This window comes from Erinaceus europaeus, chromosome 17 (genome assembly GCF_950295315.1).
Source record: "Erinaceus europaeus chromosome 17, mEriEur2.1, whole genome shotgun sequence".
Taxonomy (NCBI): domain Eukaryota; kingdom Metazoa; phylum Chordata; class Mammalia; order Eulipotyphla; family Erinaceidae; genus Erinaceus; species Erinaceus europaeus.
This window is the reverse complement of record NC_080178.1, coordinates 56,188,869-56,205,031: the sequence shown is the minus strand read 5'-3', so window position 1 is coordinate 56,205,031 and position 16,163 is coordinate 56,188,869.

Here is a 16,163-nt window from a genome sequence, read left to right as displayed (position 1 = left end):
TTTTTTTCTTCTTCTTTTATGATTTTTTTTTTAATGAGAGAGACAGATTACACTACTCATTTCTAGCATATAGAGTTACTGGTCATTGAACCTGGAACCTTGACCCTCACACACACACACACACACACACACAACTCCTGTGCTCTAAAGCTAACCTATTTCCTCTTTCCTAAACATCAGTGTACCTCTGCTAGTTGCCTTTACATGCTTTGTGGTACCTTTACCATTCTATGTTTTTTTTTGGGATAGCTTATACTCAGCCCCATGTCTGCAGATAAGGAATTGACTATCATGAAATCAGACATGAAAACAAATTTACTTTTCAGAGAGAGAGAGATATCAACAAGTTAGTGCTTCCTTCAGTATTTAGGGGGCCAGTCTCAAACCTAGGTCACACACTTGGTATTGCAAGGTACTGTCCACATGACTTATTTTGCCAGCCTGAAGCTAAATGTTGTTTTTCAGGAACCCACAGCAACTGATGAGGTAAGCTTGTGACCCTGTTGGTATTCCTTTTCACCCTGACAGAAGCCATATATTCTTCTATTTGATATTCAGTCCTGGAGAGATAGCTTTGAAAATAGGGTGTGAGCCATGTCATACTATGGAACAGGCTCAAGCCCTGGTACAGTTTGGGAATGCCCTGGCATGATAGTAGTGAATCCATGCAGATAGGATATCCATACCAAACACACACACACACACACACACACACACACACACACACACACACACACACAGAGAGAGAGACAGAGAGAGAGAGACAGATACAGATAAATTAACTTGATGTGAGCCTTAGGGGAAAATTTTTATTTTTCACAAATTTCTTTTTTTCTTTACTGTGTTAATTCCTGAATAAGAATTAGAGCTCCTTGACATTACATATAATATCTGATTCAATTCATCTTCCTATGTTTTGCTTCACATAATAGTAGTAGCTGAAGATACTAAATAGCTGCAAGATTCACTATTGCACCATCATATTTTATGTGATAAATTCATTAAGATGAACTAAATTCAAAGAAAAGGAAAATAGAGCAAGTGGAAGGGGTAGGCAGTGGCACATCTTGTTAAGCTCATGAGTTATCATGTATAAGAACCCAGGTTCGAGTCCCTGCAGGGGAAGATGCTTCATGAGTGTTGAGACAGGTATTCAGATGTCTCCCTTTCTCTCTTCCTATCTCCCCCTCTCCTTTAATTTTCTCTGTCCTATCACATAAAATGCAATACAAAAATAAAAAGGAAAAAAATGGCCACCTGGAGTGGTGGATTCAATGTGTAGATACAGAGCCCCAGAGATAACCCTAGTGACAATAAAAAAGGAAGGATGGAAGGAAGGGAAGGAGGGAAGGAGGAAGGAAGGGAGAAATAAAGATCTATTGACATTTTTACTTATAAGTTGTTAAGTATGTGAGCTTTGTAAAGGTGTCTGAGAGAGAAAATTGTAGAACTACCAAAAAGAATTAAACCATCAAACAAGCTCTAAAATTCAATACTTTCCATGATAGCTTCCTCCCATTTTTGAAAAGCAGAACTGATTTAGAGGCAATGTCCATGCCTCACAGGTGCTAGAAGTTGTCGGGAAATTATGAGGATGTGGTAGAGTCTGGAAGGGTTTGAACTGAGGAGTGTATCTATCCTGTCAGTCTCTCTCTACTGAGAGGTTGTGCAAGGAGGAACAGGTGTAACCCCAAAGGTTTGCTCCATCTTATCAGACTCCCAGTCTCACAAACCACCCTGCATTCCTGATACTATGGCCATTAGATAAAAAGAAAGGGGGAGATGTCAGGAAATTGTGAGGATGTGGTTGAGCTTTGCAGGGCTTGACTTGAAGGGACATCCATCCTCTTGTCTTATTAGTCTCCCTGCCTCACAAAGCACCCTGCATTCCTGATACTATGGCCTGCTCCCTTATTATCTACATAAACATTGTTTTGCCTGAAAGATCACCACCCATTCCATTCCTTTGATCTATCTTCTTTCTACCCTCAAGACCCTCCCTGCGTGCAGAGTATTATTAATCCTACCAGTTAAAACCCTCGCATAGTTGCTAAGGAAATTCCTACCTTTCCAGTCCCTTTTGCCTTTCTCTGCCCCTTTCCAAACCATGTCAACCATTTCTGTTTCCAACTTGCCACTTCCAGGTATGTCCTTTAAAAGCCTTGGCTCTCTGATCAATAAAGAATTGAATTGCCTAGCCACCACAAGCTCTGATCATGAGTCATCTCCCTCACGTCGCTGAGTAGCAGCCCAGGCTAGCTCTGGTCATGTTCTCTCCAACCCAGAGAGTATGCATCCTGAAGAGGCACCCCCACGCTATCCCAGCAAGAAGTTAAGATCAAATATGGAAAAATAATTACCCATTTGATTTGCAATATTTTGGAGTTTGGGAAATAACTCAGTGAAAAGTTGTTCATTTCAAAGAAACAATCATTTCACAACCCCAACCCCAAAATTCACTTATTATTTTTTCTGACATTGATTTGTGTACTCAGGGCTAAGGACTGAATCTATTTGTGTCTTGCAGCGTGAGTAGTTAAGTGCTTCATTTTTTGTTTTTTTTTTTGTTTTTCCTCCAGGGTTATTGCAGGGGCTTGGTGCCTGTACTATGAATCCACTGCTCCTGGAGGCCATTTCTTTTCCTTTTTTTTTTTTTCTTATAGAATAGGATAGGACATAAAAAAATCAAGAGAGGACAGAAAGACAGAGAGGGAAGAGAAAGACACACTTGCAGACATGCTTTACCACCTGTGAAGCAATCCCCTGCAGATGGGGAGCCAGGGCTATAACTGGGATCCTTACATAGGTCCTTGGACTTCGCACCATGCGCTCTTAATCCACTGTGCTACCACCCAGACCTGTGCTGAGTAATTTATTTATGTAGGCAGAACAATCAAGACACAAGTGAGCAAGTGAGGTGTGAAGGGGGTTAGTGGAGCTAGAATACAGAGCTGCAGGAGCTGGAAAATTGTGCCTGGCCTGGTCATCACTCCTGACACTGGAGTCTACAAGGTAGCTGAAGAAGCCTAAGAAGACCGAGAACAACAAAATATAAATGTAGTAGAGGAATAGCTAACATTATCTTGCAAGAGGGTACTCAGGACTGGAGTGGGAGGCACAGAGCAGAGCACACTTGTATAGTCACCACAGTTAGCTGTTTGTACTGTAACAAAAAGCCAAAGGGAAGCCCCTTTTGAAATACAACTTAAGTTCAGCTAATTTTTCAGAGCTATCATGAATATATCAGCCAACTGCATTTACCTATGCAAAATAACACCACAAATGCCAAAGACACTGAGGAGGTGACTCAGTTGATCAGAGCCCCTGTTTCACAAACTTGAATCCTTTGATTTTATTCCTAACACAGCAGGTCTCCAGAGACTTGGTACAGCTCTCTTTCTTTCTCTCTTGTTCATTAAATAAACACTTTTTTAAAAAAATAGTTTGCCTCTAGAGTTATCTCTAGGGCTTGGTGTTGGTACTACATACCCACTGTTTCTGGTGGCCATTTTTTTCCCATTTTATTGGATAGGACAGAGAGAAATTGAGAGGGGAGGGAGAGATAGGGAGAGATAAAAATTACCTGCAGAACTGTTGCACTGCTAATGATCCTGGTACAGGTTCTTGTACTAAGTACGATGTGCCTTTAATGGGGTGCTCCCAAAACACACATCTTTAAAATAATGTGCACATATAGGCAAATATTTAGACAAGAGTGTAATTGAAAAAAGTCAAGATCCAAGATTTTCTTATCCTCTTTGCCGTATGTCTCTACAGATTTGGGGGAGAAAAATAAAGCTTTAATTAAAACTCAGACCAGGCTGAGTTTTCAGTTTCACTCAGAGAAGCAAAATTGCCTCTTCCTTGGTGTACCAAGTACACTGGCACAAGTATGTGAGAGGATGGAAATGAAAAATGGAATGGCCACCTTCACAATTGCTTTGCTGATTGTAGTAACACCACAGGATGCTATATTAAACATTAATTAATTTAATGCCACTTTGTTATTTTCAAAGTGATAGCAAAATATGGGTGGTGGGGTGGGAAGGAGTCTTGCATGAGAGCAAAGTTGATTTCACAGAGACCTAAGGGAGACATCTCTGATATATATTTTTTCCCTTTTATGCAATCAATGTTTCCTTTAGTTAGAGAGAAACTCCAATCTACCCGACTGCTGAGAGCACCCCCTTGAAATCTTCAGGGTGATAATTTCAGTGAAATAGAAATGGAGAGAAGGAAAAGGTCATATTCTTAGAAATCTTTTGTGATAAAGGATTTTCCTCACTGCTTGTTAAGATGGCACAGAGGGGATCAGCATTACAATTAAGTTTGTAATCTTGTTGTACCTAGTGACTCTTAAATATTATCTTCATTCTCCTTCATTTCCTTGTAGCAACAAGGGTGTTAAATTCCTCCAACACTCTTAATCTTGGGAGAGGACTTATATGGCTTGAAGTCCACAATGCATCTGAGAGACTCAGCTCCTTCAGATGAATATCTGTAACTGCACAAGACTTACAAATTGCTTTCATGATTCATTACGATTTCCCCACTTCTCTAAGGCTGTGTCATGGGGAATCACAGATGACTGTGGGGTGAATTCATGGGGAAAACACAGAACTCAAGTTTTGGCTGTCTCCACTTTGAATTGTCATGCTACCTACTCAACTCCAACCTACTTAACCTACTGAGTATCACTGTCCTCATTGAGGCATGTTTGTTTCCAGTTAGAAAACATGCTAAGTCTATTTTAAGTATGTTTCTACAGGCCTATAACTATAGTATTCTTTGCTTGAGCTTGATAGCTATCATGTATGTGGACTAAAAATATTTTCTGGGAATATGGAATCAGAGTTGAGCTAGAAAGCTGGATTAGGGCAAGAGAGTAGCTCCCAAACTTAAAATATATATATATATAACCATTTAGTAAGTCAATCTGACCCAGAGGTCACTTATATTCGTATTTAACACAGAAGTCTGTATAACCTCTGAGTCTTTATCAGTCTGAGCTTGCAGTCCATGGTCACAGCTTGGAACATTTTAGATTTCACTTACTTCAGGACCAGTCTTCCTTGAGTGGCAGAGTAAGATAAAGCAGCCTTCCTTTGGAAAGTGGGGCAGTCCCTACCATTGTTCATTTATAGCAAGGTCCTGGAGAGGCCCACAAAAGGGCCTTTGGTGAAAATGATCAGTGATGGTAGAGGGAGGAATCTATTAAAGGCCTAGGGCCATCATATTTATGGGGGAACCCAAGGATTCCCTGACTAGCCCTCTGGTGAGGGGGTGGCCTTGCATTGACCAAAAAGGTCATCATTAAATGAACCAGTCTCTCCCTTTTCCAGCTTTATAAAAGGATCTTAGATTTTCTCCCAGTTGTTAAATCATCATATCCAAACCAATATTAGGGGTCTAGACCATATTGGGTCTAGACCCAATATGGGGTCTAGCCTCAAGTTATGGAGGAAATACATCTAGGATTTTATTACGGTCTAAATTAACTTCAAGTCTTACTGATTTACTTGTTTGATGATTCTAATACAGATTTTCATAGGGATAATAATTGCCCTTTAACTGATATATAATTTTTGCCAGTATATCTGTTGGCCAACTGTATACAATTTTTTTCTTCTAAAAATTATCAAGGGATAACAAAAATACTGCTGTCAGGAGAGGTTAAGAGATATGTCTTATTTTCTTTTTTGTAGTTATTTGAATAGATAGAGTGATTGAGAGAAGTGAAGTAGAGGGTAGAAGAAGAGGGTGCCTAGGCTTAAGTAATAAATATTTGATTAGAAAATTTATGGTCCTTAAGTAATAAATATTTGATTAGAAAATTTATGGTCCCTTCTTTTGACCATTATACTAGATTGCTAAACTTATTAGGTCTAAATATAATCAAAGAGGACTATTAAGAAGTTTTACTGGGAGTTGGGCTGTAATGAAGCAGGTTAAACACACGTGGCGCAAAGCGCAAGGATAGGCGGCGGAAGGATCCCTGGAGCCTCAGCTCCCCACCTGTAGGGAGAGTTGCTTCACATGCGGTGAAGCAGGTCTGTAGGTGTCTTTCTCTCTCCATCTCTGTCTTCCCCTCCACTCTCCATTTCTCTCTGCCTTATCCAACAACAACTACAACAATAAAATAACAAGGACAACAAAAGGGAATAAATAAATAAATAAATAAATTTTAAAAAGAAGTTTTACTTTGAGGTATATAGTTTCCCCTAACTTAGAGATACCTGTATATATGCACCTAGTGCCTTAGACCCTCGCCTATATCTAGGAACAGATTCACAGTATTTTATCTGCAATGCCACAGATAAAAATGAAAACAAGAAGGATTTTGTTAGTCCAAATGGTAGCAAATCCCAAAGTGAAGTGATAAGCTAGAACTTCACTGGTTACACTTAATGTAAATATTAATGTTTTGCCCGAGAAATATTAATATATTTTGACTACAAGATGCCCAGAGCCTCCTGATTCTTTTCTGGAATATGTGATTACACTGGTTTATCATTACAAAAGATTCATCCACTGGTCATGCAGGTTTTAGAGTAGAAATTTTAGCATGGTATTCATTGTGGGCAGAGAGTGTATTTCGTGAGTCTGTGGAGTGAGTTAAGTGAATATTGCTAGAATGCTTACTGAGTGGATAAGAAGATCAGCAAGGACTAAGAAAGAATGTTATTAATTTAGTCTGAAATTTTATTGAGTACTTCCTGTATTCGGAGTAACATTGTGGGTACTAAGGGCATAATTCTGAACAGACCAAACTGCTATTTCTTTCTAAGTTCCAGTATCACATTATCCCTCTTGTATATGAAGAAAAACATTCAGGAATTCAAGTTACTATGTGGATTTGAAAAAAAAAAATAGATCACTTCATTGGGGGAAATGTTGATTTATGAGACTTGTCACTGCTGTACAATTTCACATCACCCAAGACCTGAGTGACTTCCCCAGCCCAGTTTGTTGGTCTTTATCTTTTGAGATGGGGTACCATTGTTTTATTGTGTTGTTCATAGAGCTCCCTAGTGCTATATGTTGTCTTCCTATGTGACGCTAGAATTTAAACCAGTGTCTCACAGAAGAGTGAGGTGATTTCAGGTAAACTATCCCTTGGACTCCACTCTGTGGGATTTCATGTCACAAAATACCATCCTAATCTGGATCACAGAGAATAGTGGTGATGTGTTATAATAAATCAGAGGAACAGGCTCCTCCAGCTCTTTCCTGTGGGCACAGACAGATGGACTGGTGCTGAGAGTATCCCCCAGACAACCCTAGCTGTCTATTTTCTTCTCCTCATTTCATATCTTACTAGGAGGAGGATGGTCTTGAGTAAGCTACTTACCATTTTTTGGTCCATTATTCCTGTCTTCAAAAGGGGAGTAGTAATCATATTTACTTTGTAAGAATTGAAGACATTTTTGTTTATTAATGTCCTGGGGAGTGGCTAGTACCATGACTGTGACAGACAAAAAGTCCATGTTCTCATGTTAGCTATTCGTGTTTGTTGTAATTGTAAATTATTCAGTTACGTGGTGTGTGTGTGTGTGTGTGTGTGTGTGTGTGTGTGTGTGTGTGTGTGTACCACCTCATTCCTCTAAGGGTAGAGATTATAAGATACAGGGACTCACCCTTATTTTTCTATCTTTAATAGTGGTATCTCAATATCACAGCTTTTAACAACTATATGTTTAAAGAAAGAGATATAAATACATGTGTATAAACAGACAAGAAGGTATATTTCATTTCATGGAAAAGTTCTTTATTTTCTCACTATCATTTTTTTCTTGGAAACCTAGACCATTGAATACTTAAATTTGAAAAAAAAAATTCTGACTTTGATCTGATCTCTTGCATTGATTTAACTAGAAATGCTTCCTAATATAGACACCTAAGACTAACTGCATTGTCTAGGCACATTGGATAAGGATTTAATTTCACACATCACAAACGATCAGCATCAATTTGCCAGAGTCATATTTCATAGCTTCTTCATGGAGAACTTTAATCTCCTTAGTCCACTTTCACAGCCCACTACTCTGAAACAAGGCTCACTTAGAGCTTAATGAGGAACAAAGAAGGTAAAATGACAGAAGGGAAACTAAATGGTCATACTGGCCTCTGATTTCTAGAAGATACATGCATCCCCAGAAATTACTGTGACTTTGGAACTAGAGCCAGAGTGTGTCCCAGGAAGCCACACTGGCCTGTATGTAATTTCTAGCAGCTTCCCCAATTTTATCTTTATCTATAACATTCTTAACAACCAGACTACAAAAGAGACCTAAACCCAATCACCAATATCTACCGGGATCCAACGTCCTCACCTTTTCAAAAACCAACATTCCTTAGAAGCTCAAGGTCTAAATCTTCCCATCAATGCAACACAGTAGGTTTCCAAGAAGCAGTAGGGGTAAGAGAATTATCAGGCCTGCAACATGCTACCTTTCTGCTGGGTGCTTCAGCCCTGCAGTGGAAAGCAATAAATTCCTCCATAGTCTGAATCCTGATATTTCTCAAATCCATATGGCCTTTTTATTCCCTTTGACTTTTTTTTCCTTGCTGAACTTCTTATTATCTCTTAGATGAGCAATTACTAAGATAAGCTCCTGTAGGCATCCTTTCCTCCTTTTTCCTCACAGTGTAGCCTCCAAAGTATCACCAGATTGCTAATTCCAAAATGCAAATATGCTTCTTCAAACCACCCCTTTTCTTCTGAATAATATATTTTTTCTAGCAAGTCAAAAAACACCCTCAAATTTGCATACGTGCCACATTTCTAACAGTTTTCCTTCAATTTCCTAGATGCTAATGACTACCCTTTCCTAAGTGTCCCATTTTGGCATACACTGGTCATTTAAATTTTGCCTCTATTGCCTGGATCAGTATTTCAACCTCATTGATGAATTCCTTGAATCTACTTCTCCCAATAGTCATTTTTTTCCATCCTTCTTTGTTTTTTTCTTTTCTTCCTCCTTTCCTTCCTTCATTTTCTTCCTTCTTTCATTTTCTTCCTTTCTCCCTTTCTTTCCTTCTCTCTACCTTGCTTACTTTCTTTCTTTCTTTTTTTCTTTTTATAGAGACAGAGAGAAACTGAGAAAGAAGGAGGTTATAGAGACACAAGGAGAAGGAGAGACACCTAGAGAACTGTTGTGCTCCTCATGAAGCTTGTCCCCTGCAGGTGGGGTCTGGGGTCATGAATCTGAGTCTGTGCACAGGGAAATGTGTGTGCCACCACTCAGCTCCTTCTCCTTCTTGTGTTTGTTAACTGGAATTGAGAATCAGCTCAGTTTACTGTTGTCAATCAGCAGTGGTTGTGTCGGGGAGTTTTGCCATCAACTAACATGGACTCTCAGATCTTTGCAGATTAACTGTCTATAACTTGTGTAAAAGAGTCTTGGCAAGCATGAGGCACTTGTCCTACAGATCATATTCATTCTCTGATAAACTAGTCCAAACTTGTTCTCTTGACAGGAGCAGAACCCCAGGACAGTAAAATATACTAAGAGCTCTTGAAATTCAAGCTCAAGTAACCATCATTTTCATCTCATCCTTTTTATGACTGGCCAGCAGATCAGCCCAGATAAGAGTTGAGAAATGCATTTATCTCAAAAAAAAAAAAAAAAAAAAGCCATTGCAACTGGGATGGTTACAAGGAGGGAAAGAAAATTGGGGCCATTTTTTAGAATTAATCTGCCGTATTTTGTGAGCAAGTCAGAAACATTCTCAAGCATTGTTCTATTTTTCCCCTGAAAGATTATGACCACAGTTGACACAGAGCAGTAAAATCCGACTGATGTTAGTTCCAATGGGCTGATATGTACCTGTCATTAAAGCCTGATTTTTAATGGCTGAAATTCCCTAAAAGAAAGAAACAATTGGAGAGCTGATTTCACTTAGTCGTTTTATAGAAGAATGGAGGAAGAAGATATGATACAAATTACCACAAAAGTATATAACGACAATACATTACAGATGAAATGGTATGGGAGGTATTTTGATACCTATTCTAGGATCCAAGGTCACAGGGGTTCCTGAAACATTTTTCAATTTTTGTTTTATTTTTATTTTAATGCAAATGCTGCATCCTCTTTGTATACACCTTTGGTGTTTAAGACACTATTTAAAATGACTTACATCTAACTGTTCATTAAGTGCTGCTCACTATCTTATTGCTGAAGGTTTTTGCAGAAGAAACATATGTAAGATATTCTATATATGTCAAGGTCTTTTCCAGTTTATTCTTCCCTGAAGGAACAAAACCTCATTTGTTATGTAGGCATAGTTAACTGCTTAAACTTTCAATAAACTTCCTGAACTCCATTCAGTTGGTGTAATGCATCTTTAGATATAGATGCCAACCAAAAGTCTGTAAAACTAATTCTGCCTGATAAAAAGTACCCAGGAAAGTGGGAAGGATAGGGCTTTTTCTGATCCTTAAAAATTTTTGGCTCTTTGCTAATCCAAAGAGCTGAAAATATTTCAAGTCAAACATGGCCACCTACCAGCTGGCTGAGTTAGAAGTTGATTTAGTAATCTTCTTATCAGTCAAACAGCTGGGAGTCTAGATAAGTCCTATGTGTAAGAAGTCAGTGTCAACTTGTTTCCAGATAATAGCAGTGGGGGAGAAATATATATTAGAAAAGCAGGAATTCATCAGTAGGAATTAGTTTGGGATTTTCCTGGCATGTGCTGAACTCTTGGTGCTGGTGGCTTTATCATACATTGAACCAGCTACAGTCTTGAAGGATACTCTCTGTGCCATTTAATAGGAAGCATGGTTTTCATATGTAGTTTTCAAAATGCTTTTGGCTTGTGAGTTTGTGTGCATTTCTAAAAAGTGTTACTACTGCAAACTTGTCTGCAAATTGATTTCTTCTTTCATTTGTAAATAGAAACCTAATTGAAATACACTGGGGGGGTGTTGCTAGTTAAAGAGATTCTTGTGTAGTGTGAAAATTGCCTTTTCTATTGAGGACAAGTCTCCTTAATGTATCTATTTTGTGAATTTAAATTTTCAGACAATGAGTTTCACATAGCAGATTTTATCTATGTACCTTAGGGTACCTGGGGAGAAAAAGAACACTAACATAATTTTAATAATATGCCTTTTTCTGAACATCTCACACACACCCCTAAACCACATCAGGAGTTTTTGCAACTTGGAAATATCACACTTAGTATTGAAATGAATATCTGGACCTTTATGTAACAATTCAACTAAAATATGATTGAGAGTCAAATTCCTCTCCAACTCATCCTCTCTGTATTACTCTATAAGAGTGATATGATCAAGGTGAAAACTATTAGAGTAAGTTCATAATTCAACTTGACAAGTATTTCCTACACTCAAATGTGAAGTGCAGTCCTGTATCAGAGAACGAGTTTGGAAGTTAGTGTCTATTATTACAAATCTTAGAAAGACTACCAGTTCTGAGCAACATCACCCCACCAGATATTCGTCAGGATGAGGCATCATCTAAGTTCATTTCCCACGTCTACGCTAGACGGGACTTGCCAATATACGCGGATATCTTCGCCCACCCTGTCCAACGCTTGACGTCTCATCACCCAATCTGGTCCCCTATGCCTACACTGAACTTCTCTGTTCCAGACTCTTGGAAACAGAGTTGGCAGTCAGCTGAGGTAAAGAACAAACACCTCATCACAGACCCCAGCAAGCGTCAACCTGGCTTTGACCTAGCACATTATGATTAGGCCCTCCTCAATCGCTATCGAACAGGCCATGACCGGTGCGCCGCTATGTTCCATTGCTGGGGAGCCAGAGACGACCTGAACTGCCCCTGTGGCTACAGACAGACTATGACCCACATAGTCAACGACTGCCACCTCTCCAGATTCAAAGGAGGTCTCGAAACTTTACATCGGGCTCAACCTGACGCTGTTGACTGGCTACGGAAGAAGGGCAAACGCTAGAAGAAGACTGTCTTTCATGCTCTTTAACTTACACACAAAGATCAGGGAAAGACCCTGGGATATGTGACCTAGAAGTAAGTTGATGGTATCACTTGTACTGGTGTCATTGTTATAGGCCAAACTCTTTCAAAGAACCCTCCATCTATGAGTTAGTGAACTACCTTAAATAAGAGGAGATGAAGGCAATGTTCCTCTTTCCCTGGAGTAGTCATTTCTTGAACTCAGTTAGTTTGATTTACTGCTCTGGCTTAATTTTATCATTGCAGTAGTGCTCCTGTGTCTTATTAGTGCTTCTAGTTAGATATCATGGAAGAGACAGGTGTTCTAATCATCTTTAGTTCACTGCTGTAGATCCATATTATTTATTTCATAAAATTCTCAGACATTGCCATGCACAAGGACCTGGTTTCAAACCCCTGACCCCACCTGCAGCCAGGAAAGATTCACAAGTAGTGAAACAGTGCTGCAGATGTCTCTCTTTCTCTCTACTTCTCTACTTCCCCTTACCCTCTTCTCTCTCAATTTTGTAGCAGGAAGTAGAGGAGGAGGAACAGGAGAAGGAGGAGGAGATGTCTATTATTACAAATCTTAGAAAGACTAGCAGAGTGCTTAGGACATAGACTACATATGTTAAGTGCAGATGGTGACTATTATCATAGGATGAACTTGTCATTGTTGTACTATGCAGGAGGGACTGCTTGTGAACCTCCATCCCCACATTTCTAGACTCAGGTACTCATGGTTGTTTCCTTAAGAGACTGCAGGGTCCTTCCATTTTTATATATCTTTTTAATTTAAGTGGTATACCACAATTTTTATAATTAATATACTTTTAGTATGGTACATGTGTTAACACTCATTTATAGTTCTGTTTTTTTTAACAGCTATCTGTAATTTTTTTGGTACTGTTGAAAGAGACCTGGCTAACCTTGCTGAAAAAATGTATTCAAGATAAAAAAAATCAAGAAGTCATTTCTCTATTTAAAACCTCTTCTGATTGTTTTGATCTTTCCCACCTTTCCTCTCCAGTTTCACTGTCTACAGATTACTCAGTCCTGTTCCAGTTTCCTTGAACGATCTGTCTCTAAATGTATCTCTTCCACTTTCAGACTTTAGTGCTATGCATAGCTAGCTTCCAGTGTGTTTTCTCTTCTCATTCTTTCAGTTCACCCTTTGGTCTGTTCATGCTTATCATACAAAGCTTGGTCTTTCTTTTGGAGCTCTTCCTGTACCATTTATAGTTCTCTATATATTGCAGCATTGTTTCAGAGATTTACCACTTGACAGTCCATCTCATTATAGTGTCAACTTATAATGAATGGGGCTATTCTTTGCTAGATAGTACAATGCACAAGGATGTGGGTTCAAGCCCCAGGCTTTTATTTGCAGAAGGAAAGCTTCACAAGTGGTGAAATAGTGCCACTGGTGTTGTTCTCTCTCCCTTTCTATTTCCCCCTTCCCTCTCAACTTCTGTCTCTAGACAAAGTAAACATAAATATTAAAAATAAAGGGAGAAAGAGAGAAAGAAAGAAGGAATAAAGGAAGGAAAGAAGGAAGGGCAGAAAAAAAGAGGTTTTAGAGTCTTATGAATTTTAGGCAATAAATCATGTGCTGAAATTGAACATATAATATTTGAATGAATATTAACTGCTTAAAATGTCACTGGAATATAATAAATTTGCAATCACTATAAGATAGTTTTCTACTATATTTACCTGTTTGGCTTGTGTCAGTTTGTGATTATGTTTTACATTTTTAAACAAATTATAAAGTACCCACATAGCTTAGCCTTCATTCATAGATTCTTAATAATTAGGAAACATTAATTTCCCTAATTGCATTTCTAATTAAAAAATATCAGTGACAACCAATGCACTTTATAATACAAACAGTCAAGTGTATGTTTGTATTAACCTTTAGCAATTTATCATGCTATAATTCAGCTAATGATTCCGCATTTCTTTCAAACTAGCATGCTTTTTCGCAAATCTAAATTTGTATTACTCATATAATTTGGAACGGTGGTGCTCTTTTCATATTGAAGGATTCTTCATATATCCAGAAGAACTTTTTTGTTTTTGTTTGTCCGTTATAAAACCCGTACATGAAATATCAGCAATATGTCTGCATGTTGCTTCTGAATTGCCTTTTGTTTACTTTTTATTTGGACCAACAACATCTGTATGTATAAATATCTTCAGGAACTTTTATATACGTGAGTATGCCTGTTTCCACTTGTTTTTTTACTTGCAGTGTTAATTTTATCAGAACCACACATGTTGAAACCTATAGCTATACTTTATTTCTTCAGGAGTCTGTGTGGTATATGTTAAGCTTCAAATTTACATGATAAAAAGATCATTTTCATGGCCCAGAAGGTAGAGCAGTGGTTAAAGCGTTGGACTCTCAAACATGAAGTCCTACATTTAATCCCCCCATAAAGCGTGTACCAGAGTGATGCTCTGGTTCATTCTCTCCTCTTATCAATAAGTAAATATATAAAATATTTTTTAAAATTTTCTAAAATTGCTGTATGAATATAACCTTTTTATTGAGTTTCTCTTCCAGTAAGTTTCTATTTTAATTTTAATATTATTATCATTATTATTTTCCACCAGAGCACTGTTCAGCTATGGTTTATTATAGTACTGGGGATTGAACCTGGGACCTTGGAACCTCCGACAGCAATTTTTTGTTTTCTTCTTTGGCATTATCGTTATGCCACCCACCCCCACCCCCCTGGCACATGAATAAATTTCTATCTGTTTATTGGTTTGTCCAGATTAGGAAACTTCCTAAATAATTGCTATTCTGGGGAGAACACATGATATATCATTGTGGTTTAATTTTTTAAATTTTATTTTTATTATCTTTTGCAGAGAGAAACCTGCACCATTTCACCACTTGTAAAGCTCCGCCCTCCACCCCCTCAGGTATGGACCTTGGGCTAGAACCCGGGTCCTTGCACATAATAACATGTGCACCCAACCAGATATGTCACTGCCTGGCCCTTGGTTGAAAGTTTAACTTAGGCTCATCAAAGTAATTCTCCCGGGCAGTATTCTTGCTTTACTCTGCATATGGTCCTATCGGGTCACCTATCTCTTTTGCCCTAATTTAACATAATAACCTCAAGTGCCATTCATATGGCAGTCCTTCTCTCCTTTCTCCTTTCCTTCTCCTCTTTCCTCCTCATTTTCCTTTTTCTTTATTAGATGAAAGATCATAGAAAGAGATATCACAGTACTGCACCAGTATTTTTGCAGTTTCCTACTTGTGTGGCTTTTCTGTGGCTCAAACCCAAGTCCTTGTGCGGTTAAGTATGTGTTATACCAGGTGAGCCATCTCTTAGCCACAGTGGGTCTTCCTCTTCTGGTTTTATCTCCATGTGTTTTGTTCACCATCCCTTTTTAAATCCATAGCCATGCAATCTAGAATTACTTGAATTCTTCCACAAAGACAAGTATTTTAGACATTTATTTAGCAAAGTAACTATAAATTTAATCTGAAAATATTTGTTGCCTCTATGCCTATAGAGTTCTGCTTAATCTTCAGGGCTTCCTTGAAATTTTTCTTGCATGCTCCTCAACAGTTCCAGACTGTCTTCTGAGGAACACTGCTGGCTGTGAAGGCAGCTTTGCCTGCTGCTTTTCTCCTTTTACACAAAGCACTCGCTCACTCCTACTAGCTTTGTGTCTGCCTTCAGTGGCCTACAGGTTTATTCTGTGGCAGGCAGAGCAGGACAACTCTTTACTTGCTAAGCTTGAGATAATGAGTTTATTATAATTGAATTGGTGTCTTTTAATAATTCCTAGTGGGGCAAGGGTCTATGTAAGCACAACTTCACCAAAGGGAGGCAGAAGGGAGACACTGTAGCACCAATTATCACTTCTTCGCCAGTTCCAGGGCTCAAATCTGTGTTGTGTGCCTGGCAACATAAGTACTATACCAGTGAGATATCTCTGTAGTTTTCATCTTTTCATTCTGAGTATTCCTTTGCACATGTGTTGTTTTCGACGGGTTATGTTGTTTTCGCCGGGCTGGCTTCACGGGTGGGTAACAGATGACCAGGAACTCATGGTTGAGCTGTAGGCAGTATCTCTTTATTCATGCAGGATGCAGCACAATCTAAGACGAGCTAAGCTAAACTCAAGTACCCTAAAACTCACAATGCTGTCTTTATATATACTTGCCAAGTAGGGTGGAAACAGGCAGGATGT